Source organism: Chenopodium album, chromosome 6 (genome assembly GCF_948465745.1).
Source record: "Chenopodium album chromosome 6, dcCheAlbu1.1, whole genome shotgun sequence".
Classification (NCBI taxonomy): domain Eukaryota; kingdom Viridiplantae; phylum Streptophyta; class Magnoliopsida; order Caryophyllales; family Amaranthaceae; genus Chenopodium; species Chenopodium album.
Window position 1 is genome coordinate 56,353,563 of NC_137839.1, and position 9,397 is coordinate 56,362,959.

The window sequence follows — 9,397 nt, forward strand, 5'->3', positions numbered from 1 at the left end:
GGATTTAAGCTCTATCAACCCATAAACACTCATGGAAATAAGGGTTCATCCGAGTTATTAAATCCACCTAAACCATGGAGTCAAGTTCGATTTCATCACAAACTCGCGGAGCATCCCGTTAGCATACACCCTCAAGGAAGGCTGCCTTGCTAACGCGTCCAAACTCTTAACCATGGTACCCTATTGACACCAAATAAACCCGACCATAGTCGAACATAGAACTTGACATTAGGTTGCGAACTATTCTTTGCATCATTGTGCCTACGTGTTTTATGCTTGGTCGTTTTGATCCTAACCTTAACGATCTTTCTTTGTCTATGGTGGATTATTTTATCACAGACGATTGCCAATGGACCGTACTCATTTAGTAATTAGTGCAAAAAAAAAAAATGTTTTCCGCGCCACGGGAAGGTCAACCGTGTCACGGCAAATTTCCACCGTGGCACAGTGGACCTGCCAAAAAAAATAAAAAAGAAAAAAGTTTGCCGCGCCACGGGAAGGTCTACCGTGTCACGACAAATTTCCACCGTGCCACGGCGGATTTCCAGCTCACAAAATAAAAAAAAATAAAAAATAAATAAAAAAAATTCTCGTGCCACGTCAGCATCCACCGTGGCATGAGAAAGTTTACCGTGGCACGGGAAAGTTCACTTTGTCACGGTAATTTCCACCGTGGCACGGTGGACCTGCAAAAAAAAGGGGGGGAGTTTGCCGCGCCATGGGAAAATCTACCGTGTCACGGCAAATTTCCACCGTGCCACGGTGGATTTCCAGCAACAAAAATAAAAAAAAAATTCTCGTGCCACGTCAGCATCCATCATGGCACGGGAAAGTTCACCTTGTCACGGCAATTTCCACCGTGGCACGGTGGATTTCCACAAAAAAAAAAAACCTACCGCGTCACGGCAACTTGTACCGTGACACGGTACAGTTTTCCGTGTCACGGTGCCCTTGAAATAAGTTCAGTCAGCTTTTTTTAAGTCTTCCGTGTTAATTTGGTCCTCGTGTCAGTCATTTTTGTTATTGTTCACATGTCTAGCCATACGATCATACCACGAGTCTTATAACATCCCTTAGTCACTCACGAGTCAAGTATAGTCCACACACTTTCTTTATGTTCCGACTCGAGTCGTGCACCAGGTCGTTTATGATCGTATACTAGGTTCATGCACCCTTTTTTCGTCATAAAAAAAATGAGTGGAGTTTTCTCACCTGTTTTCAAATGTCTATTTTTTTCCTTCCTTTCCTATCTTGAGCAATGAGTCAAACAATTAAGTGAATTATTTTATTTCACAGTACTTGGTCAAGGAACAAGGATAGATTAATACGGTTCGATTCATTACCGCAACAATCTCTCAGATATAATAGGCGTTCAAAGAGAACTTTGCCATCTCCACATTAGTTATCACCTTTCAATGCCCACTAAAGAAGATATTGAGAACATCAACAAATCCATCGAGGCACTGTCTGCCATGATGCAAACCCTTACCACTAGGGTCACTACCATGGAACAAAACAAGGTCACTGTTTCCACCATTGACAAATTGAAGGAACAAATGAGTAAGATTTCTGATGATTTCACTTATGTGGAACGACCTCGCACTCCTTTGAATGTGAAGGATAGACTCCCTGAAAAGTTCTCCACTACTGATATTCCAAAGTTCAAGCCTATTGACAATCCAATATTCCATTTGAAGGCGTTATCTGCAACCATGGCTCTTAAGGGATTGGACGTAACACTCTTCCCTATGGTGTTCCCTCTCTCCTTAGAACATGCTTGCCAACAATGGTTTTATTCCCTAGATTACAAGTATACCGCGACTTGGCAAGATGTCACCGAAAGTTTCATGAATCGTTACAAGTGTAACATTCAAACCAAAACTTCTGAACGTGAACTCTCCATTCTAAAACAGAAAGAGAATGAAGGCTTCACCGCTTACCTGAACAGGTGGAGGGAAACAGCTTCACTCTTGGTAAATTTCCCAAAGAAAGAGAGATGGTTCGCCTCTTTATTCAAAATCTGACTCATAAATATAGGGAACATCTCAAATTTCTTCCACTGAACACTTTCGAAGCTGTATACGACATTGGCATCAATATCGAGGATGAGCTAATAAAGACTGCTGGTAGTAACAATAATAACACTTGGAAAAAAAAGAAGAACGACCATCCTTCTTCTTCGTCTTCTAAGCACAAAAATACTACCAACAATATAAGCCAAGTTGATCTCAATGAAGTGTTAGCTCTTAATGCTTCATTTCCCAAGAAGAAAAGAGCTTACACTCCTTTAGGAATGACCTATGATGCGGCCTTTGATCGCCTTTACAGTCAAGGATTGATCACACCTATTGGGCCATTTCCAGAGCCAAAACCTGAAGAAAGAAGCGCCAAATGGAACCCCAATGCCCATTGCAAGTACCATCAAGGAAGGGGCCACACTACGGAGCAATGTTGGAATTTGAAGGACGTTATTCAAGACTTGGTGGATGCCAACAAACTTCCTGTCCCTCCAGGCGGCAAGAATTAATGAACACAAGGCGCACTTCCAGCGACGCCTACAATTTTTTCTATAACACAAGGCGCACAACAGATCCTTCGTGCAAGATTTCATGATTTCTTTCTTTATCATTTATCTCCATTCCCCCATTCATGTCTAGCATAGTTTTTCCATTTTGAATTTTTATATGTTTCATGTGTTTCGTTCACCTTTTCCATTAATAAAATGAGAAATTTTCCTTTACATCTCGATCATTGAAATTTTCCTTCATTCATTCATTCTCAAGAAAAAAAAATCAATTACCGAAATAAACCCAAGGTACACCAATGACTTGAGGCACCTTTGCAACCCTGTCATTCCCTGTTAACCGTTCAATCACATTCTATTTCTTCATCAACCATTTTGAGCTTTGTTTAACGTTTGGCCTTCATTTCTTTAACCCACATTTACTTAACCCTGGGATTGGAAGATGTGTAATTGTATAACATTCAAAAAGCAAGTAAAAAAAAGCAAGAAAGCAACAATAAAACAATGTCTAAAGGCAAGTGTTCTAATGTCTTTGATATGAACACGTCTCAAATTGTGTCTCTCATCGAGTGCTCGGTACCATGCCTGAGAAACATGAATTCTAAGTGAGTGATGGACCGCATGATATGAGATTTCCTACATTGATTCAAAAGAATGATAAAAAAAAAAAATCAAAGCAAAAATAAATGTTGAAAATAAACTTGCAAAATTCAAAATTTTCAAATTCACAATTACACATTTTGGGGGCTTCTCTCGGGTCTTGAGCCTTTTACCCCTTTCTTCCTTAAACCATCAACTTAAACATATTACAACCCTTGAAAGACCTCTTTGAGGTGTACATACACTTGTGCAAAGTTCGGTTAGAGCTACGTTCAGCCTGATTCCTAACTGATACGTAGGCAACCTCACATTGAGGTGCGGCCACATTCATATTCATATCTATGCATGATCGAGTCAAAGAATATCCAATGCTTATCTCTATATCCCTACCCATTTAGAGCTAGACTTGGGGGCTTGAACCCACATCACATTAGCTTACACAGCCTAGAGAGTCATCATCTTTGACTCTTCACACATATATTTCCATCACCACAACCTTTGCAGCCTCACCTTAGTATCATTTTCACACACTTCTTTCACACATACATATCCATATCGTCTTTCCCTTAGGAACCCTTTATCATGAAATCTTGTTTCCCTACCGCTCATGCTTCATCATCTTTCAAGACAACAATGTATACTTGCTTAGCTTCTTGACCTGAGCAATGTTCATTGTTTCATGCATCGCATAATGTGCTGAGAAAAATTTATAATCATACAAAGCATATCGTTCTTAGCTCCTTGACCTAAGAAACGTTCATAATCACTTCATCTATATACGTGCTTAGCTTCCAGACCAAAGTGACGTTCAAGATCGCTTCTTTACACTATATGATGCTTAGCTCCATGACTTAAGTTCATTCATCTATCGTGTCACATGATGTAATTGTCCTTAGCCTCCTGGCCTAACAACATGCATCATGCAAACATTATTTTCAAGACAAGCAATTCAATCCATATGATTCATTTCGTCTTGCTCAAGGAGGAAGTTCAAAACTTCTTTCCTTTTTCATTATTTTATTTTGGGGAAGTTCAAAAACTTTTTTAAAATTTTTATTGAGGGAATTTCGAAAATAAAATTTCATTTTTCACGTCTTTCTTTTTCGGGAGAAAGTCGGTACCCTCCACTCATATCATGACAAAAATGATGGAAATTTTTTTTCTTTTGCATTTTCGGTTGCTTGTGTCTGCACACACACACACACACTCAAACTATACAAACACAATCACAAGTCATACTCATGTCATGTCATGTCGTGTCAAGTCAAACTTGGTCAAGTCAGTTGGTCAAGTCAATCATAGTCTATACGAGTCCCCTGACAAATTTTATTTTGCAGGTCTTATCAACAGCCCACGTTCGGGGACAAGCGGACCATTTACATCCCACGTCCGGGGACAAGCGGACCATTTACAACCAGCCCACTTCCAGGGACAAGAGGACCATCTACAGCCCACGTCCGGGGACAAGCGGACCATCTATAGCCCACGTCCGGGGACAAGCGGACCATCTACAGCCCACGTTTGGGGACAATCGAACCACCATCATTTCACGGCGCAAGGTTCTCGATACACAGAGACTTGCAATCTCATCATCTGTCGACTTTCCTCAAGCATGAAAAGTATTATCCGGTGGATTTCTTCAAGCATAGAAAACCGCCAAATTCATATGTCGGCTTTCCTCAAGCATGGAAAGTATCATTTTCAGGCTTAGAAAGTTACCAAATTCATCAGTGGGCTTTCCTCAGGCATGGAAAGCATTTCAACAAATGTCATCCGGTGGATTCCTTCAATCATAGGAAGCTGCCAAACTCATTTGTCACCGATACACTGGTGCCAGATACGTATTCTATCCTTTTACTCTATTATCTATGGAATTAACATTTTTCAGCAGGTATCGGCGTATACAGAGTGATTTAGGATCGCAGAACGTCTTAAATCATTCTCCGTCCCTATCGACTACTTTGACTATCGTTTTCGAAAGTGACGTTTCTACAAACTCAGTCAAAGTGGGGGCTTCTGTAGACACCTAAAAATGTCTCCCCAAAACCAAACCCGATGATGAACGATCTTTCACCGCCACTATTGGTCGGGTTCAGTATTTAATCCCGAGAGTGCTCAAAATATCGTACTAAATTAAATTCAATTTTGGAATAGTCCATGGATCAGTCTTGATGTTTGGTCAAAGCATATTTTTAATTTCAGACAAAACTTATTATTTAATTTTAGCCCAAACCTTTTTTATTTTATTGTTTTATTATTTATTTTGGCCCAAAATTTTTATTTATTTTAGCCCAAATAATAATAAAATCCAAAAATGGCCTGAAATCATCAATCGGCACTTAAAATGCTGAACGAAATTAGGGTTAAAAATGAATTTAGACGGAAAAACGAACTGAAATCTCCCGCGTCACGCAACACTCCACCGTGTCACGGGAAACTTTCCCTTCTGACGATGGGGTTTCCCGTGACACGGGACATTTGCTGTGACACGGGTGTTTCCGTGTCCTTTCCGTGTAAACCCTTAACGCGTTTTCTCTCCCCGTTCACTAAATATTTCCCGCGTCACGCAAATGTGTACCGTGTCACGAGAATGTTTCTCGTCTGACGGTGGGATTTCCCGTGTCACGGCACACTTTATCGTGTCGCGGTATACTTTTTTAGGGTTTTTATCATTTTAGGGTTCCGTGTGTTCCCTCAGCACATTTTTTCTATAAATACCCCCTCATTTCTGATGTACGGGGCATCAATTAATTCTCTATTTTTCTCTCTTCTATGCTCTAGCCTAAACACTAGCCTACCCTTCTTCTTTCAAAATTCCTTCTTCAAGCACTCCAAAGAGTCCGTACTTTACTCGTGGTTCTGTCCTTAAGCCAAGGCGTGAAAGGTAGAACTGTTTGAGGATTTGGCCCCAAATCAACTCTACTTTATTTAATTTAATTTAATTATTGTTCCATTATTATTTTCTTGAAGTTACTAACTCGTTTATTATTTTGTAGTTGCAAACAAACAGAATCAAAGTAAGAATTATGTTCCTTTTATTTCTATTATTTTTCTAATGATTTTATATTGTTGGAATTACTGTTAACTTGCTTCCAATATTAATGCTTATTTTATGATCACCATATTGCATGTTTAAAGGGAATATGTAATTGAAAATCATGCCTAATAAGATAATTTGGACAACCGGTTTAGGTTCCTTTTTAATCTTGTTGTTTAATTCAAGTGATCACAAATATTTTAGAATTATATGTTGCATTAATATTTAACCAATTTAGCTAAATAATAATTTGGAGCAAACTGAATATTTTATTTGTATGCCATTATTCAATATAAGAATCGAGTAGAGGCCAATACGGGCGAATGTGACTCCATGACTCACTTTGTACCATCATCCCCGATCCTCCTTTCGTGGTTCCAAACTATATGGAGTTAGTAATCTCATGGATTATGAATGGGGTGTAACCTTCACGGGTCAATCGTTGTTGCCTATCATTCTCCCTTTATCGTGGTTGCCTTCAATGATCCGTGAACGGTTTACAAGTTCCTTAAAATCTTGTTGGCGGCTCCCTACTTTCCTTGTCCATAGTCGTATACGTCAATTCCCACTTTCTAAGAGCGCCAAGCATATTCACACATGCTTTAACGTAGGCGTACGTCGAGCGACGACTACAATTACTGACTGGGAAACTCTTGCCTTGAGTTTTTTATAATAGATATTACCCTGCAGAGAGAATAGCCGTACTGAGGAGTGCTATTCAGAACTTTGCCCAAGACGCCTGTGAAACTTTACATGAGGCTTGGGAGAGGTTCAAGGATTTACAGAGAGAATGCCCCCACCACAATCTGGCACAATGGAAATTGATCCAAACTTTCTACAATGGACTTGAAAATTCATCTAGATCAGTTCTAGATTCTGCAGCTAGTGGGAGATTCATGAATTTAAATGTGGACGATGCCGGACAGGTTATCGAAGATATGGCAATACACAATTCCCAATAAAGGAATCCTAGAGGGTTTGCAAATAAAGGAAAACATAATGTTGATTCCGTATCCTTTTTGCAATCTTAGTTAACATCTATTTGTCAGAAACTAGATAATCTTGCTACTACTCTTAACTCTATAGCTAATGTTTCTGCTGTTGCTAACAATGAAGCTTTTTATGAAAATTGTGGAATTGTAGGGCATTGGGAGCAAGATTGTAGGAGTTCCATGGAACAAGTTAATGCCTTTCAAACCTATAGGCAAAATAACCCATACTCCAACTCTTATAATCCTGGTCTCCGGAACCATCCATATCTTTCTTACCGGAGTACCAATGTACAAAACCCTCCACCTTCACAACAACCACAACAACAACCTCCACCACAGCAAAAATATTACCATCCTAATTCTAGCCAGAAAAACCAAGCACAACCCTCATCATCTTCTAACCCTGCTGTGACAGAAATTAGAGCAATGCTTACCAACATGCAAAAGCATATGGAGAGTAGGGATGCGCAAATTGATTCAATTTTAGCTCATAATAAGATCATGGATAATCAAATTGCACAACTTTCATCTACCCTACAAACCCGTCAGCAGGGAGCTCTACCATCACAACCAATCCATCCCACATATCATTCCAATGCAATCACTCTAAGGAGTGGTTCACATTATGATGGACCTCCTATGCCAAAGGAAGATGCACCTGTTCCTGATCTAGATTCCTCTATACCAAACGCTAATCCTGCTAACCCTACAGGGCTAAAAAAAGATACTAACCCTTCTAATGTTGCTTTGCAGGGTAAATCTCAGGATAAGGGAGGAGATGTGCAGAGCCCAGTTATCAAACTACCGTTCCCTAATAGACAATCGAAGAGTAAGTTTGATAAACAATTCGGTAAGTTCTTAGAGGTTGTGAAAAACTTGCAGGTAACAGTTCCTTTCACTGATTTAATCACTCAGGTTCCTGCATATGCTAAATTTATGAAAGACATTCTGACTAGGAAAAGGGCCTTTAATGAGGTAGAAAATGTAGCTTTTATAGAGGAATGTAGTGCCTTATTGCAAAATAAATCCCCTCCTAAATTAAAGGATCCTGGTAGTTTTTCTATCCCTTGTCATATAGGGAATATTTTTATTGATAAAGCTTTGTGTGATTTGGGTGCCAGTGTCAGTGTTATGCCATCATCTGTTTGTGCTTAACTTAATATGGGTGATTTAAAAGTTACTAATATAATTTTGAAAATGGAAGATCATTTTGTAAAATACCCTCTAGGTATTTTAGAGGATGTCCCTGTCAGAGTTGGTAAATTTTTTATCCCTGTTGATTTTGTTGTTTTAGACATGGCTGAGGATACACAAATTCCAATTGTATTAGGTAGGCCTTTCCTCCATACTGCAGGAGACATTATTGATGTCAAAAATGGTAAACTAACCATTTCTGTTGGTGATGATAATGTTACTTTTAATTTAGGGAAAGTTTTGAAAGGACCTATGTTAGAGGAAAATTGTTGTCTTATTGATGTAATTGATATAATGGATGATATTTGTGATGATAGCTTGCCACAGGTTCTTGTAAGGGATCCCTTGGAGGAAATTCTTTATGGGAATTTATCTGCTAATAATGCAAGCATCTGGGGTAATGAAGTACATGATATTGAAAAAGCTCTTTCCCTAAAAGAGTTAGACCCCAAGGAGACAATGAAGGTAGTAAATTTAGTTCACGAATCGAAACCTGCAGAGGTTAAGAAACCTAAACTAAAACCTCTCCCTTCTCATTTAAAATATTTTTTTCTTGATGAGCAGGAACTATACCCCGTGATTATCAGTACTGCACTTGATGACCTACCAACTTCCCAACTTCTAGGGGTTCTTCAAACCCATAAGAGAGCAATTGGGTACGGTATTGATGATCTCAAGTGTATTAGCCTTGATTTTTGTATGCACATGATACATTTAGAGGATAACTATAAGGAATACATTCAACCCTAGAGAAGGTTAAATCCTAACATGCAGGAAGTAGTGAAGAATGAGGTTATGAAATTACTCGATGCAGGTATTATCTATCCTATTTCTGACTCCAAGTGGGTAAGTCATGTGCAGGTAGTACCTAAAAAAGGTGGGATGACTGTGATTACAAATGAGAAAAATGAATTAATCCCCACTAGAACTGTTACAGGGTGGCGTATGTGCATTGATTATCGTAGACTAAATATCGCCACTAAAAAGGACCACTTCCCTCTCCCCTTTATAGATCAAATTCTTGAGAGGTTAGCTAACCATAAGTTCTTT

At 39.1% G+C, this 9,397-nt stretch overlaps 1 non-coding gene across 1 annotated transcript; it reads right to left on the reverse strand.

Moving 5' to 3' along the window:
• Positions 1-6,862: 6,862 nt before the first annotated feature.
• LOC145637608 (small nucleolar RNA R71) lies at positions 6,863-6,969 on the reverse strand. The gene has a single exon (XR_014114372.1). It is a non-coding gene; the product is annotated as a small nucleolar RNA R71 (small nucleolar RNA).
• Between the last annotated feature and the right edge of the window lie 2,428 nt (positions 6,970-9,397).